The 17,086-nt window shown below is 58.7% G+C and overlaps 1 protein-coding gene across 1 annotated transcript in view; it reads left to right on the forward strand.

Annotated features, from left to right (window-relative positions):
- The window catches only part of PTPRN2 (protein tyrosine phosphatase receptor type N2), a gene marked incomplete at its 5' end in the record, with an annotated part of 1,004,492 nt that overhangs the window by 292,974 nt on the left and 694,432 nt on the right, over nucleotides 1-17,086 (forward strand).

Here is a 17,086-nt window from a genome sequence, read left to right on the forward strand (position 1 = left end):
AGGCTGCCGTCATCTCACCGCCCTGACACTTAGTTCTTAATGGTGCGAGAGAAACCCACTGCAACGTGAGAAGAGCGTGTGTATGTGCACGTGTATGCGCGTGTGTGTGCACGTGTGTGCGTGTGTGTGCATGTGTGTGCATGTGGGCACGTGTATGTGCGTGTGGGTACGTGTGTGCATGTGTGTGCAGGTGGGTGTATGTGTGTGCGTGTGCATGTGGGCACGTGTGTGGGCACGTGTATGTGCATGTGGGTACGTGTGTGCGCCTGTGTGTGCACGTGTGTGTGCGTGTGCATGTGGGCACGTGTGTGGGCACGTGTATGTGCGTGTGGGTACATGTGTGCGCCTGTGTGTGCACGTGTGTGTGCGTGTGCATGTGGACATGTGTGTGTGCGTGTGGGTACGTGTGGACACGTGTATGTGCGTGTGGGTACGTGTGGACACGTGTGTGTGCGTGTGGGTACGTGTGGACACGTGTGTGTGCGTGTGGGTACGTGTGGACACGTGTGTGTGTGAGAGAGACACACAGAGAGGATGGCTTCTGAGGAAGGGGCTGTTCGTGGAGCTCTGAACAGCCACTCTTGCCCGTGGGGACCTTGCAGGGTCTGCCCAGTCAGGGCCCCCCACTCCACCCTGTCAGAGGGGACTGTGCCCAGTCCTCACCCTGCTGTGGGCTGCCTGAGAGTTTGGCTTCTCCCTTGAGTGCTGCTAGACAGCACCTGAGCCTGTGGCCACCTCGGCCCCAGCTTGCAGTGGCGTGCCTCGCGCCCTCCGTCCCCACCTCCACTACAAGGAGGCTGCCCGCACACCTGGGGAGGCATCCTGCCAGCTGAGCACCCCCAGGCTGACGTCCTTCCCACCCGTGGCATCAGGGCCCTGCAGCAGCTGGTGTTGTGGCGCTCACATCCATCAGCTTCCCTGGAGCCCCTGGCACAGTGCTGTGTGGGCCTGGACACGGAAGCTTGGTTTCATCCCTCGGGAAGCTGGTGGTTAATACATGGGGCCAAGTTAATAAAGAAGGAAGCTACCAACAAGGCCATGCGGTCACGACTGCTGAGGGCCAGGGTGTGGGGGGGCTACCAGGGCCGGGTGTGGGGGGGTGCCAGGGCCGGGGTGTGGGGGGGCCGCCAGGGCCGGGGTGTGGGGGGGGTGCCAGGGCCGGGTGTGTTGGGGGGTGCCAGGGCCGGGTGTGGGGGGGATGCCAGGGCCGGGTGTGGGGGCGCTACCAGGGCCGGGTGTGGGGGTGCCGCCAGGCCTGGGGTGTGGGGGGCCGCCAGGGCCGGGTGTGGGGGGGGGTGCCAGGGCCGGGTGTGTTGGGGGGTGCCAGGGCCGGGTGTAGGGGGGATGCCAGGGCCGGGTGTGTTGGGGGGTGCCAGGGCCGGGTGTGGGGGGGATGCCAGGGCCGGGTGTGGGGGCGCTACCAGGGCCGGGTGTGGGGGGTACCGCCAGGCCTGGGGTGTGGGGGGCCGCCAGGGCCGGGTGTGGGGGGGCCGCCAGGGCCGGGTGTGGGGGGGGTGCCAGGGCCGGGTGTGGGGGCACTACCAGGGCTGGGTGTGGGGGGGGCTGCCAGGCCTGGGGTGTGGGGGGGCCGCCAGGGCCGGGGTGTGGGGGGGCCGCCAGGGCCGGGTGTGGGGGGGCTGCCAGGGCCGGGGTGTCGGGGGGCTGCCTTACAGCCTGTCGGGGCCGGGGCAGGAGCCATGTGTCAAGGACACAGAGGCTTTCCAGGAGGACAAGGGAAGGACACTTGGGGAGGGAGGGAAGGTTTGGGTGGAGGAGGAAGCTGAGAGCAGACGCGCCCCTGGAGGCAACTGGCTGACGGGTGGGCTCCCAGGAGACTAGGATTTGTGCAGATAAAACTCAGGCAGCAGCGTCAGGGCGGCCATAGCACGTGGAAGGCGGCGGGGACGCTGACAGCAGGACATTTTCTGGAGAATCTGGGTTCAATTGCAAATACAAATTCACGTTCTCAGGGTGGCGGAGGGACCGGCCCCTCGGAAAGGTCACCCCCTCGGCCACCTGTTGTCCCTGAGGGGCTGATGGAGGGAGGAGGCCGCACCTTAGGGACTGCCCCAGGCCTGTGGCTTTGGCCGTGGAGGCCCCATCATTGCAACTCCTCTTCTGGGAGTTCGGCTCTGGCTGCCACACATGGAGGTGCCCAGGGTGGGGCCCAGCCCCGGCAAACCCGCCCCACAGAACGCAGTACCTCGACTCTCACCAAAGAACAAAAATTACTTGCAATTACATGCAATTAACAATTTTAAATTATTAATGGTGGTGAAAGAATGTGTCTATTCAACAAGTAATTTGTTGCAATTTTTGTAATTGAAAGTAATTTCTAGCAATTAAATCCTAATTTAGAGCATTTTCTGGGTGACGCCTTTATTCGTGGGGTGCACGCCAGTTTCATTGTTGGCTGCTTTGTTCCAGGCACTTTGTCCAGTAAAATTTGCTGGGTAGGCTCTTTGGGAAGAGCAAAATAGCCGAACTCTAGGCAATGCAGAAAAAACAGAGTGGGTCTGCCAACACGGTGAAGCTGCAGCCTCCCTGGAGAGGCAGGAGGAGGTGCGCGCCTTCCCGCGGAGACAGCCCTGCAGCTTGTTCAGAGGCTCTCCGAGGAAGTGGGCAGGCGCCTGGGCCAGCGTCCAGGGAGCACGTCTCTGGCCCTGAGGCGCTGTCCCCACTGTCCCCACAGCCACGGTGTTGTCCCTGCTGGAGGCTGGTCCAGGCTTGGCCGCTGGCTTGAGGGGCAGCTCATTCGCGGGGCTCCTCGGCACGCTGCCGGCCCCTGGGGACCTCATTATTCTGTCTACCTCTTTCCTCTGAAGAACACCCTTTACCCTCAGAAGGCAGCTTTTTGAGCCCCACAGTTGGGAAGTGCTACCTATTTTGGGGGGGGACAGGACTCTGCGGTGCCCCCGGGAGTTGACCTGTGGTGGATTTGAATATAAAAGGCAGCTGGGAGATGGTCTTTGTCTGACCTAGGCGGGAGATCCTATCCCTGATGAACTCTCTCCTTTGTCAAGTAGCAAATAATTATTCTGCCTGAATTCTTCGGAAACGCAATGACCTGTGTTTCTATGTGAAATGGAACTGCGTTCTCCTCCAGAAAGTTGAGTCAGGCTTCCTGTGCGTGGCCAGGGCGTGACTCCCCCCCGTAGGGTACCTGACCCCTCTGGGCCCCACACCCCAAATGCAAATGCAGTAATGCCCCAGTCAGCAGGAAGCCCACGTGGCCCCTCCACACATTTCCACAGGGTTCCCAGGGAGGCTGCTGACAAGCTGGGCCGAGCGCCTCGGGCTCATCTGTGCACGCGAGATCCCAGAGTGGGCGGGTGTCTGCGGCTCCTCCTGTGTCTGCATCCACGATGCTGGGACAGGGCTGCAGGCAGCACTCCTGCCCTCGGTTCTGGGTGTCCTGGTCTCCCCGGGAGGCAAGGAGCTCACAGCAGGGGCATGCGGTGGGTGCTCGCTGGCCATAAGCTTTCGGTGTCATTTTCAAGACAGAGAAACGGCACATACAGGGCCCTGGAGAGGCTGCCTGGAGCTCCACCTGCCCCGTCTTAGGAGGGTCCCTCCCCTGCGAGCTCACTCCCAAAGGGCACTCGGCTCCTGCAGCTGGAGGGCTGAGTCCTCTCTCCCTTCTCCCCACAGCCCTGGGTCTTGTCTACCTTGTGGCTGGAGTTGCAGCCACAGCACAGAGCTCTTCCCCCTTACGTTCTGAGCTGTTTGGAGGCCCATGGCCACTTTCGTATTCCCCAGTGCTCAATAAATGATGAATGAATGAAGCAAGAGTCCCAAACTGTAGGACTCTCAGCAGGGTCTGCATCAGCAGGGTCTGTATGCACAAGGCTGGGGGGCAACACAGCCAAGCCCCATGGGGTATTGATTGTAGCTTCCTCCTGGTCATTCCTGATCCTTCCATCCGCTCAGCCTGCCCACCTTTCCTGCCGGCGGACCTCTCTGACGGCCCTCACACCTATGAGGCCCTGGTTTCGCCTCACTCTGCAGTCTGGTGAAGGATCTGGCAGATGTGACCGTCTCTGTCCTGAGGGCTTCCCCGGCAGTGGTGCCGAGACCTCCCCTCACCTGGTGCTCAGAGATTTGACTCTGTGAGGTTGGCTCCTGCCCGGACTCAGGCTTTCAACCCTGGCGTCTGGGGTGCGAGGCAGGTGGGCTACGTGTGGTGTCTTCAAGGTGGGCTGCCATTCTGGTGGAGAGGGGATGTGGACGTTGCATGCAGACTGTATTTTCTGGGTAAACCTGCTCAGTGTTTTTGGTAAGTAATACCTAAAATTCAAGACTCTAATTCAAGGTATATTCCTATTTCTGACACAAACCACTTGAAGAACTCATTCAACAGACAGTGACATTGGGGCCAACTCTTGAAAGCTGTGCTTCAGTTCTCATCCTTGACCCCTGGCTCTGGGCAGCTGCAAAAGGCCGAGCAAGCGCAGTCCCGGCAGGGAGACCACAGGGCCTGCCCGGGACCCCAGACGCCGCTCTCCTGAGACAAGACGTCCCGGGGGCTGTGTTTCCATTTGGCTTGAGATGGGCTTCACTCTAGACCCTCCTCTGCCAGCTGAGCACGAAGTGTGGATAGTCACCTGATGACACCCTGTGGTCGCTTTCACGCTGTAGGAGGAAAAATAGTTTTCAAATTGGCTTAAATGAGGAGGGAACAACCTGACCGTCTTTTGACAGTGCAGCTTTTAACCCTAAAACAATGTCAAACGGATTCATTTTTGTGTATAATTACAAGTTACTTATTAGTCACGATTGCCATAGCGACCGAAGGTTTGTGTCCGCCCACCCCCACGCCTCCAAATCCTACATGGAAATCCTCACCCAAGGCATGGCATTAGGGGCCTTTGGGAGGCCGTGGGGCCTTGAGGAAGAGCCTCACGCATGGGCTAATGCGCTTCTGAAGGAGACCTCAGGGCGCTTCCTCGCCCCGTCTGCTGTGCCATGACAGGAGAAGGCCCAACCAAAAAGTGGCCCTCACCGAATCTGCACCGAATCTGCAGGTGCCTTAAGAACTGCAAGAAGTAAACTTCTGTTGTTTATCAATCACCCAAACTGTGGTATTTTCTTATAGCAGCCTGCGTGGGCTGAGACACTTATTAAGTGAGTTATTAACGTTTATTAAAATTTGGCACAAACTAAAAGCCAGCAGTGTCTGCAGAGAAGCGGGAGCGCCCCGTGGGGTTTGGCTATGTTGCTCCCACCCCATGCAGACTCTGCCGAGAGTCCTACAGTTTTGGGAAGGACCCTGATGAATTGTGCCCATTGGTATTGTTTAGCGTTGATTGTGGCTTTTCATTATAATTTATGTAATTGAATATTTTAATGATAAGTTGTGGCTAGTCCGGCTTCATCAGCCGGATTTGCGGGTTGTCGGATATTCAGTTAATTATGCAGTGTGTGGAGAGGATATACGAGCATCAAAAGCATTTTGATCCAAGAATCCCAGTGACTGGGTGCCCTTTGCTGGTTAGGGGCTGACCGCTGCATTCAGAATGCAAGAGAAGCACGTGTGACCTCTCCTGGCCACCCACTGGCGTTGAATTTCATTTCCATCCCACAGTTACTCCCTCCAGCACACCCCAGGTGGAGGGGCAGCCAGGGTGGAGGGGGCGGCTCAGGTAGAGAAGGCACCCCAGGGAGAGAGGCAGCCCGGTAGAGGGGGTGGCCCAGCAAGCTCCCAGGGAGAGGGATAGCCAGGTAGAGGGGGTGGCCTCTCTGCAGCTAACAGTGGTCGAAGCCTTTCCTTATTACTGCCCCGAAAGGACTCAGTTTCCCCTGGGGCGTTCAGCCCACAATTGTGATAGCAGCACCTGCTGTAGGGGTCTGGCTGGTCATGGGCCGAGGGAGCCAGTGGTAGGATCACCCTCTGTGAAGGTAGCAGCTTGCACCTTGTTGACCCGTCACCAGTGACATGGAGTTGGGCCAAGGAGGTGTCCTCACCCCGAGAACCGCGCCTGGGCCCCCAGTGTCCCCGCCTGGCTCCCGCTTTGCACCTACAAAGCTGGCCTTTGTGCTGGCCCTTATGCCTTCTGGCCGTGAACTGCCTTGGTGACCTGCCCTGGGCCAGTGGAGCCTTCCAGCCAGCCTCTGCCCACGGGGCTCCCCAGGCCCTGAGTCACTGCCGGCCTGGCCAGTTCAGGTGTCCTGGCTTTGCTGCGGGACTTTTGTCCTGGGTCTCCTGATGGTCCAGCTCTGGGCTTCCCCTCCACAATGAGCGGCCCCTCCTGCAAAAGCTCTGGTTGGGGCAAATCCAAGGGCAGAAGAGGCAGATTGCTGGTCAGGCAGAGAGTGGACGGGCAGATGCTAGGCCTCTGTGTCTGCTGCTCTCTGTCTCTCTCTGTCTCTCTCTGTCTCTGACTCTCTCCCTCTGTCTCTCTGTCTCTGTTTCTCTGTCTCTATGTCTCTGGCTGTCTCTCTCTCTGACTCTGTCTCTGTCTCTCTCTGTCTTTCTGTCTCTGTGTCTCCAACTCCCTATCTGTCTCTTTCTGTCTCTCTCTGTCTCTGTCCCTCTCCCGCTCCCTTTGCCTCTCTTTCTCTATCTCTGTCCCTCTCTGTCTCTCTCTTGGTCGCAGCTGGCAGCTGACTTTGCTGTCCTCCTGGGCCCCGGCAGAGCCACCGGCAGGCTCCTGTCCTGTGCCGTCCTGGATGCCTCACCCTTGTTCCTGCTCTAGCTCAGAGCACTTGCTTCTTTAAGCATCCTCTACCCACCCCAGTGACTTACAAACCCGATTTGAAAACGCCAAATAGTTTTAAAATTAGAGTGTAGAATGTCTTCCTCACATCCCAGACTTCCCGGGGTGGCGGGGGGGGGGTCCTGTCGGGCACAGACAGGGCTACCACAAGGAAAACGGGACACATTAGATTACATGAAACTCAGTTACTTCTTCTCATTAACATATACCTGAGAGAGGGTGGCAGGGCAAGCCATGGCTGAGGAAGGTTTGGCCACATGGTGTCTGGAATTTATGCCAATTGCAAGTCAGTAGCCAAAGACAGACGGTGCAACAGAGAAGCAGCCAAAGGCCAGCTCGGTTGTCCCCAGCGCCGGCATGGCCAGCACACGTGAGACTGGTTGATCGGTTACCGTCAGAGCCGCGCAGGTGGAGCGTGAGGCCGCAGCACCACACCCTGTGGCTGAAATGGCACTGCTGGGAGCGTGAGGGCCCACGGCCGGCCCTCATCTGCTGAGCCCACGTCAGAGGGGGCTGCAGTGGCCACTTTGTCGCCGTGGCCTGTGCGTGGCCTCGGGCTCGCCAAGCCCCAGGAGGGCGGGCATCATCTCCGTGGCTTCTTGCTGCCAGCAGTGCGTCTCACGTGGGCACAGAAGGGCAAAGCCAGCCAGCCTGGGCTGCGGGTACACCCCGGGGACTGGGCACAGGACGGCAGCTGCTCACGTGTATCGGCAGCCAGGGTCAAAGCAGAAAGCAGGTGTAATGACTGGGACGGCCGCGCCTCCTGAGGCGGGTGTTTGGACCCTTTCTGCACCAGGCATGGCCCTGGCATTCAGCGGTGCCCTGCTGGGTGAGGGCCGTCTCCTCGTTCTCCTTCCATAGATGAGGAGACGGGGTTTGGCGATGGGTGGGAGCACCTGGGGTGGGGGCGGGGGCGGGGCAGGGGCTCCTGGGAGGCCCCTTCGGGGCGTTTTCCCTGAAGGCCACTCCAACAGAAGGTGGGGGTGACCGGGGGCAGCAGTGGCGACTCCCGAGGGGTCTTCAAGCTCCTCCTACGCTCCTCTGTTTGAAGTTGAGCAGCTGCCACATCCTTCCTAGAAAACAAAGCTGGGGAGGTTCAGTGTGTGCTTTCGAAAAGCTGCAATTTTCAGGCCGGGCAACGGCTTTCAACAATGTGGCTGGGATGTTTCACGCCCAACTCTGCGTGCCTGCAGCTGTGTGGCTCTGACGCTTTTGCAGACCGCATTGTGTCACTGATCCACTTAAGGACTCTCTAATTAGCCATCGTAGCTGTCGGCTCAATGAGCTGTAATTGCAGCTGAGACAGACTTGTGGAGGGTGCTGAGGATCTCGTGCCCTGAAGAGCACTCAACTGGGCTCTCACACCACGAGGGTGAAACAGTGTATCCAAATGCAGTCACCGGGCAGCATCTCTGTGCACACAACCGGCCTGTGTTTAAACGGCAAGCTGGGAAGAGTCAATTGCATCAGCTTCTCTCTAAATTGCGGGCTGGAGGTGGCAGGGAGGTGAGTGTGTTTCTAAGTCCGCGGTCACAGCTGCTCATGTGGAGAGATGCCCCGAGTTCACAGCTGCTCACATGGAGAGACGCCCCGAGTTCTTGCTGCAGAGTCGGGAAGCACGGAAGCTCAGCCTGGCATAGAGGTTGGATTTTTTGCTGCCCTTGGTTTGTACACAGCACTAAAAGTGTTTCTAAGTTTGATCCACTTAAATTATGGAAGGATGCGAGAGAGAGAAGGCCCACAGAAGCTTAGGCTGTGTCCAAAAAGGCTCTAACCAGAAGCTCTCAGGGGTGGATGGCAGCCCCCCAGGTCACAATGACCCCGCTCGGATGCTCAGCCACCCCTATGTAGGGTTCCCACTGCCCCCTCCTTGAGGCGGAAGGTGGGGTGTGGAGCCCATGTCCATCATCTCCCTGAGTTTCTCCCTCTCTGACACCTGGAATTCCTCTGTGCTGCAGGCAGGGCCCGAGCCTTGTCCACAATCAACACTCACACAGAAACGTGCTCCCTGGCTTCCAGGCGGCTCCAGATGGAGAGAGCACCTGTCCCTGCACTGTCCTTTCTAATAGGGTTGCTGTTACCACCGCGCCCATGGGGCTCCCTGCAGGAACCAGCTGTGCCAGGCCAGCCAGTTGACTACAGCACCCAGCACCCCATGTACCCACAGTGCCCCGCTGCTCAGCTAACAAGCAGGTTGGCAGGTCCCTTTTCCTGACTGGCTCCTTCCTGATTAAGCAGACTTTAAAATTCCACACAAGGTGTCAACGTTTCTGGACCTCTTAAATGAAAGAGCTTCCTGAGTGCCAGGCAGGACCTGCCGCAGGTGTGGGGCTGCCTGAGGTGCGAGTCACTGGAGATGAGGCTGCCGGTGCGGCGTCTCCCATGCAGCTTCCCCACCCTTTAGTGACACAGAAAGTGGAAGCCGGACATCTTGGATGCAGACGTGGGAGGGAGCTGGGGTGGGGGCAGTGGAGCGGCCGTCAGGGATGCTGGGCCACCCCACCACCCCGAAGGCCGGCCCCGCAGCGGCATCTGAACCCCCCACCAGGGCACAAACTTTCCTGTTTGTGTGGCCAGTGGATGAAGTTTTAAAAGTTTGGCATATTTGAGCTCCATTTTTTAATGGGGTCAGGCAATGTACTTTGAATTATTTAACAAACTGAATTTGATCTTCAAAAATTATAGAGCTCTCGTCTCTCTGCCCAGGTTAAAGCCGGGAAGTGGCTGCTGGCCCGTCCTGAGGCCGCTGCTGCTGGATCCCTCTCTCAGGCCATTCCTCAGTTCACGGAGTTCGGGCCTGCCGCTCACGGCCACGCTGGCCCCTGGCTCTTTCTGCCCGATGTCCCGCCGCAGCAGACACCATCCCCAGCCTCACGCAACAGATGCTGTAGCCACTGGTCCTCCAGACCAGGGGTCCCCAGCCCCCGGGCCGCAGACCGGTATGTAGGTCCGTGGCCTGCTAGGAACCCGGCCGCACAGCCGGAGGTGAGCGTGCGTGAGGGAGCATTACTGCCTGGCAGGAACCCTACTGTGAACCTCTCCGAGGGGTCTAGGTTGCCTGCTCTCTATGAGAATCTAAATATTACGATCTGATGATCGGAGGTGGAACGGTTTCATCCTGAAACTACCCCCCGGCCCAGCACAGTCCGTGGTAATACTGTCTTCCACAAAACTGGTCCCTGGTGTCAAAAAGGTTGGAGACTATCGCTCCAGACCCCAGTTCTGGGCCTCCTAGGGCGGCTTTTGGCCTCAGAATTTTCCAGCTCTTCCTTCATCTCCTTATCTGAGTGCCTGCAGGCGGCCCACCCTCCAGGGAGGGTGGAGGCTCCACACCTGCTTCAGGGGCTGCCAGTTCCCAAGACAGCAGGACAGCAGCCACGGGGAATGCCCCAGGGATGGCTCCACCAGCCCCAGAGAGGAAGCCAGGCCGTAGGGTGGGGCTGGGGTCTGAGAAGTTCCAGCCTCGGGAGGGTCATGTTAACTGCAGCCATTCACAAAGCGCTGAAGTGTGGGGAACACCCTACCTCCTCACGAGCTCGGACTTGCGGGACATCCACGCAAATTAAGGAGGAATTCAACCAGGGGCTTTGCTCATAAGAAGAAACTACCCTTTAAAGGAATTTTTATCCATCTGATCTTTTTCTTTCTTTTAAACTTGTTTTGGAGTTTGAGGGAATAAAATTATGCCGAATGAACCAAGATAGTGGGTGGAGGAAGTGGGTGCTGTCAGCACCCGGCTGAGCACCCGGGTCACAGTGCCCACCTGGTGCACCCACCTGGAGCAACTCTCTCACAGCACCCGCCTGGAACACCCAGGTCACAGCACCCACCTGGAGTACCCGGGTCACAGAGCCCGCCTGGAACACCCGGGTCACAGCGCCCGCCTGGAACACCCGGGTCACAGCGCCCGCCTGGAACACCCGGGTCACAAACACCCGGGTCACAGCGCCCGCCTGGAACACCCGGGTCACAGCGCCCGCCTGGAACACCCGGGTCACAGCGCCCGCCTGGAACACCCGGGTCACAGCGCCCGCCTGGAACACCCGGGTCACAGAGCCCGCCTGGTGCACCCACCTGGAGCAACTCTCTCACAGCACCCGCCTGGAACACCCAGGTCACAGCACCCACCTGGAGTACCCGGGTCACAGCGCCCGCCTGGAACACCCGGGTCACAGCGCCCGCCTGGAACACCCGGGTCACAAACACCCGGGTCACAGCGCCCGCCTGGAACACCCGGGTCACAGCGCCCACCTGGAACACCCGGGTCACAGAGCCCGCCTGGAGTACCCGGGTCACAGCGCCCGCCTGGAACACCCAGGTCACAGCGCCCGCCTGGAACACCCGGGTCACAAACACCCGGGTCACAGCGCCCGCCTGGAACACCCGGGTCACAGCGCCCGCCTGGAACACCCGGGTCACAGCGCCCGCCTGGAACACCCGGGTCACAGCGCCCGCCTGGAACACCCGGGTCACAGCACTCACAGGAGCACCCGCTTACAGCACCTGTCTGAGCACCCAGGCCACAGTGCCCGTTGGATCCCCTGTCCTCTCAGTGGGGGAACCTGTGTCTGTGTTCAGGAACTCCCTGGGGTCCCCAAGGAGGAGGCTGGGATGCTTTGCCAGCAGTGTGTCACCTGCCGCCGTTCTTTCCTTTCCCTGGGCACCAGCCAGGGCAGAGCCCGCCTGAAGCCCACACGCTTGCTGGAAGCCCCGTGTGAGTCTGGTGCTGTCACGTCAGGAATCACATGGTGCCTGTGTCAGTGCCCGCGGTGCATGGGCGGGAGCCAGCTTTTCCACTCTCTTCCTTCAGGGCTGTTTCCAGTGCCCCTGGCACACTCTTCCTCACCCGTCCTGAACTCGGACACGCTGGGGAGTCTCAGGAGACAGCCGGTGCTTTTCTGTTGACCGGGGCCTCAGGGCAAAGCAGCTTGGATCATCTGGAGAAGCTTCTGGGGGCAGTCCAGCCTTTCGAGTGCCACTCGGTCTGGAGTTTGTAATCTGTGAAGCAGCCATGCTCTTGGAGGGGGCAACACGATGCCCTGAGGGTGCCCCTTCTCTCCAGAGCTCCCTGCGTGCTGACCTTGGCCCACGCCAGGCTTTTGATTAAACGCTATGTGTGCAGTTCACTCCATGCCAGTGAAGAACATGAGGTGAACGTTCCCAGCTTCTCAGAACTGGCCAAGGAGGAGGGACACGGATTCAGGACCAGGAAATGCAGTTCTCCCTGGCTCTGCCTCGCCACTCCTGGACCTGGGCAGGGCCTGGGGGAGGTCCTGGAGGTGTGATGCCTGTGGCGTGCGCAGGGAAGGTGTGGGGAGGGCACAGATGCGAGCTGCCGTTAGGGTTTCCGGGGAGAACGTCCTCAGCACCAGAGCATGCTTGCAGCTCGGTTAAGTTGCTGTGGAGAGGAGGCCTGGTGAGGCCTTGGAGAGCAGAGAGCGGGGCCTGTCCGGGAGGAAGGCAGGAGGGTGTGCGGTGTGTCCAGTGAGCAGAGAGCAGGGCCTGTCCGGGAGGAAGGCAGGAGGGTGTGCGGTGTGTCCAGTGAGCAGAGAGCAGGGCCTGTCCGGGAGGATGACAGGAGGGTGTGCCGTGTGTCCAGTGCATCTCCTTTCTGTGAGGTGGGTGAGCCCAGGGAGATGAGTGTCTTTCATGGACAGGCGAAGGAGCCCAGCGCCTCTGTGGGGTCTGAGCGTGCTAGAGAGAGAAGCTGGGCAAACAGAAGGGGTGGAAGCAGTTCCCACGCAGACTCTGATTCTGTGTTCTGTGGCGGAGCTCTGTGGGCCTCCACCCAAAGGCAGGGCTGAAGCTCCTGCTGATGGGGAGCTAGACGGCCTCTGGCCACCGCCTTTGATGTGTGGCTGGACCATGTCCTCATGACGCCTCTGCTCATTCATTTCTGGCTGCACTCATCAAATGCCACGCGGTGTGCCCAGGGCTGTGCTGCTGGGCAGCCTCACACCGTTCTGCCAGGCCTCCTGCTGAGGCCTCCTCTGAGGGCTGGTGTGGTAGGCGGACGATGGCCCCAGGTGGTCCCTTCACCCAGAGGCTGGGGCCTTGGCCAGACAGAAATGTGCAGAGGGCAGCCTGGCAAGGGAGCTGTGTAGAGGGTGGACATGGGATATATGCACCCATGGGTGTGTGCCTGCAGGTGGGTGCCTGCCTCCAGGTCTGCCCGCAGGTGTGTTCCCGCAGGTGTGCTGCAGGTGTGTGCCTGCCTGCAGGTATGTGCCGATAGGTGTGTGCCTGCCCGCAGGTGTGTGCCGATAGGTGTGTGCTGGTCTGTGTCGGGCCTCTGGGGACCACTCTGAGCCACCTAGGGGGTGTTTCCAGCAGCAGGGGCATGGTGGAGGGTGCGGGGGGAGCCAGGTCCATGGTGGGGGGTGGGGGGGAGCCGGGTCCATGGTGGAGGGTGGGGGGGTGAGCCGGGTCCGTGGTGGGGGGTGGGGGGAGCTGGGTCCGTGGAGGGTGGGGGGGAGCCAGGTCTGTGGTGGGGGTTGGGGGGGGAGCTGGGTCCATGGTGGGGGGTGGGGGGGAGCTGGGTCCGTGGTGGGGGGTGGGGGGAGCCAGGTCCGTGGTGGGGGGTAGGGGGGAGCCGGGTCCGTGGTGGAGGGCGGGGGGGGAGCCAGGTCCGTGGTGGAGGGGGGTCGGGGGGAGCCAGGTCCGTGGTGGGGGGTGGGGGGGAGCCGGGTCCGTGGTGGGGGGTTGGGGGAGCCAGGTCCGTGGTGGGGAGCCGGGTCCGTGGAGGCGGGGTCGGGGGGAGCCAGGTCCGTGGGAGGCCACTGCTGAGAGGACTTGCCAGTTTCTGAGCGAGTCACTGTTCCACCGCGCCAGGGGCCCGCGGAACACGGAGGAAGCAGGCACTACCTTGGGAGGTGGGAGGTAGCCTGCCTGGAGCCAATAGAAAGTGACCTGGGGGGATGTCATCAGGCTTGGGGGCCGTGGGGCATGGAGTAGGAGAGACCGTGGCCAGGAGGGCTGTCGTGAACAGGCGGCACCTCGGCTGCCCTAGCGGTTGAGGGTCGGGGAACTGTTCGTGTAAAGGGAGAAGAGGGAGGGAAGAGGAGGAGGAGGACCCCGAAACTCCATGGGACAGCTCCTCCCGGGCATCAAGGAAAGTGCCAGCAAGGACCGGGGAGCCCGCGTGAGAAGCAGCATCAGCTGGGCAGCGCAGGGCCTTGCTGCAGAGAAGCTTGTGCTTGACACGACTGGGGATTTCTACCAGCAACAGGAAGGTGCAAGCTGGCTTTTCAGAATGGGCAGTTTTCAGCATGCACTCGAAGGAGGCAGGTCTGGAGCCTGGGCATGGAGGAAGAGCGCTGGCAAGAGAACCCACAGCCCCCGCCCTTCGGTCCCCGCAAGGGACCTGAGACCATTTGGAGTCTCGAGGTGAATCTGGGCAGTGAGAGTCTCTTCCTAGACGGTAGCGAGGGCCACCTCGGTGGTCCCCACTGTTACCTGCTGCCACTGGCTGCTGCGGGGACCCACGCACACATCACGTGCGGCCCATGGCGATCTGTCGTACAGATGAGAGTGTGGCCTTGGCGGCGAACTTCAGGCCTTGTGTGTCCAGCACGTAGGAGGAGCTCAGCAAACGGCCCTGGGAAGCTACCTTCACTCCACGGTGCTTTGAGTGGTCAACAGTTGTCTAACTTGAGATGTCAGTGTGCCAGCATCTCAGCGCAGCTCCATCTGGACATGTATTTTATTTCTCCTGCTGAATTGCATGGTTTTATTTCTACCACGACATTTTCAGGAGGTCATTACCAACTCTAAACAAATGCTCATTCTGCCCGATGCGCTGCTGTGGCTGTTAATTAGGGACAGTGTTATCAGCAAGCCTTGGCCGGAAAGTGAGGAGGCTTGGACTTTCACCATGTGACCTCTTCCTGGATAATAACGGTTCGCCGCTCCAGAGTCCTCCATTGGAAGATGAAGGTGGGACGCGTGAGAGCGGCAGGGGTGGAGCTGGACTTTAATTAAGGAGCCCAGGGGCTCTAGATGAAGTTGGTCAGCTGACCCACATCACCGTGGAGTCTGCTGAGTGACGCGGGTGTTCAGGCACCTCCGCTGGGTGCTGGGTGTGCCAGGGAGATGCTGCTCTCTGGCTTGGCCGTCCTTGCAAACTTTCTTTCACGTTTTCAAGCGCCTCTCACCCAGTGTCCCATGCAGGGAGGTGTACACAACTGGCAGGGGGGTTCTCCCCAGGCACCATGGGTGCTTTGGAGGGGTCCCCGGTAGGAAAAGGGCTGTTGAGGTGCTGGGTGCCCACCCATGGCTCTGCCTTCCCCTTAGCCAGACAGACTGAAATAGAACATGGAGGCCACAGAAGCCAGGAGCTGGAATGCTTGGGAGAGGAATTTGGAGAGTAGATCATCACCTGGCCCCCAGAGGCTCTGTGGCAGAGCGATGGAAAATCCCAGAGGCTCTGGCAGAGCGATGGAAAATACACAAACAACAGCGGGGCCAAGTCCTCCAGAGCAAGCTGAGCAGATGCTGGTGGGCCCGCCCCAAACCAGGCAGCATGGGCTGAGGAAGCCCCTCCTGTGGGATGCGGTAGGGAGAAGATGGCTGTGTGTGCGTGTGTGTGCATGTGTGTGCATGCGTATGTGCAGTGTGGATGAATGTGGGTGTGTACATGTGTGCACAATGTGTGCACTCATATGTGTACATATGCACATGTGCAATAGGTACAGCTGTGTGTCTGCATGTACACCCACACATGCAGTGTGCACATGTGAATATGTGTGCAAACATGCAGTGCATGCAAGTGTGTAAATGCATGCATACAGCAGGCAGGTGTGTGCACACAGGTACCATATATGCAGTGTGTGAATGTGTGTATACGTGTGTGCAGTTGTGAATGTGTGTATATGCGTGCAGTGTGTGTGAATGTGTGTATTGTGTGCAGTGTGTGAATATGTGTGCAGTGTGTGAATGTGTGTGCAGTGTGTGAATGTGTGTGTGCAGTGTGAATGTGTGTGCAATGTGTGTGAATGTATCTGTGTGCAGTGTGTGTTTATGTGTGTGCAATGTGTGTGAATGTATGTGCGTGCAATGTGTGTGAATGTGTGTATAAATGTGTGCGGTGTGTGAATGTGTGTATATGTGTGTGCAGTGTGTGAATGTGTGTTTATGTGTGTGCAGTGTGTGCGTGAATGTATGTGTGTGCAGTGTGTGTGAATGTGTGCATGTGTGTGCAGCATGTGTGAATGTGTGTATATGTGTGAATGTGTGTGAATATGTGTGCAGTGTGCGTGAATGTGTGCAGTGTGTGAGTGTATGTATGTGTAGTGTGTGAATGTGTGTGCAGTGTCTGAATGTGCAGTGTGTGTGAATGTGTATGTGTGTATATGTGTGCAACGTGTGTATATGTGTGTGAATGTATGTGTGTGTGCAGTGTGCATCTGTGAGTGTGAGTGCCTGTGTATGTCCATGCATACAGTAGGCACATGTGTGCACACAGGTACTGCATGTGCAGTGTGTGTGTGAACGGGTGTATGTGTGTATATATGTGTGCAGTGTGTGAATGTGTGTATATGTGTGCAGTGTGTGAATGTGTGTATATGTGTGAATGTGTGTATATGTGTGCAGTATGTGTGAATGTGTGTATATGTGTGCAGTGTGTGAATGTGTGTATATGTGTGCAGTATGTGTGAATGTGTGTGCAGTGTGTGTGAATGTATATGTGTGTGCAGTGTGTGTGTGAATGTGTGATATGTGTGTGCAGTGTGTGTGAATGTGTGTATATGTGCAGTGTGTGTGAATGTGTGTATATGTGTGTGCAGTGTGTGTGTGAACGTGTGTATGTGTGTGCAGTGTGCATCTGTGAGTGCGAGTACCTGTGTGTGTTCGTGCAAATGTGTATGCTTGTGTCTGTGTTTGCATCAGGAAAGGAGGGGAGGGAGGCAGGAGTGAACCAGGGAGGACTCAGACTTCGGGGTGGTCACGGTGGCCTCGAGGGTGTGACTCTTACCCCTGCTGGACGTAGGAGCCCTTGGTGTTCTAGGAACCCGCGGTGTCCTCCGTGCTGCAGCCACCAGCACCTGGGAACCAGGGGCTCAGGACGGCGGCGGCTCCTCCTGTTGTCACAGTCACCACGGGAGGAGGGGCAGAAGTACAGCGCAGCCATCACGGGCTTTCCGGCCGAGCGAGCTCCTAGATTCCTCCCTCCTGAGCACTAACTGTGGGGAATTAGCTTCTCCTAAAATAACAGGAAGCCCCATCAGAATATTCAAAATGCAACAGACACAGGTTTCCTAAAATTGTCCGTAGTGCCTGGAGCTCAGGTTCTGAGTGGGGCTCGTGGCTGTGCCTGAAGAAGCTTCTGCTTGCCGTCTTCCAAAGATCTGCTGCGTCCTGGCGACGTGGAT

This window comes from Macaca nemestrina, chromosome 4 (genome assembly GCF_043159975.1).
Source record: "Macaca nemestrina isolate mMacNem1 chromosome 4, mMacNem.hap1, whole genome shotgun sequence".
In the NCBI taxonomy this organism is placed as follows: domain Eukaryota; kingdom Metazoa; phylum Chordata; class Mammalia; order Primates; family Cercopithecidae; genus Macaca; species Macaca nemestrina.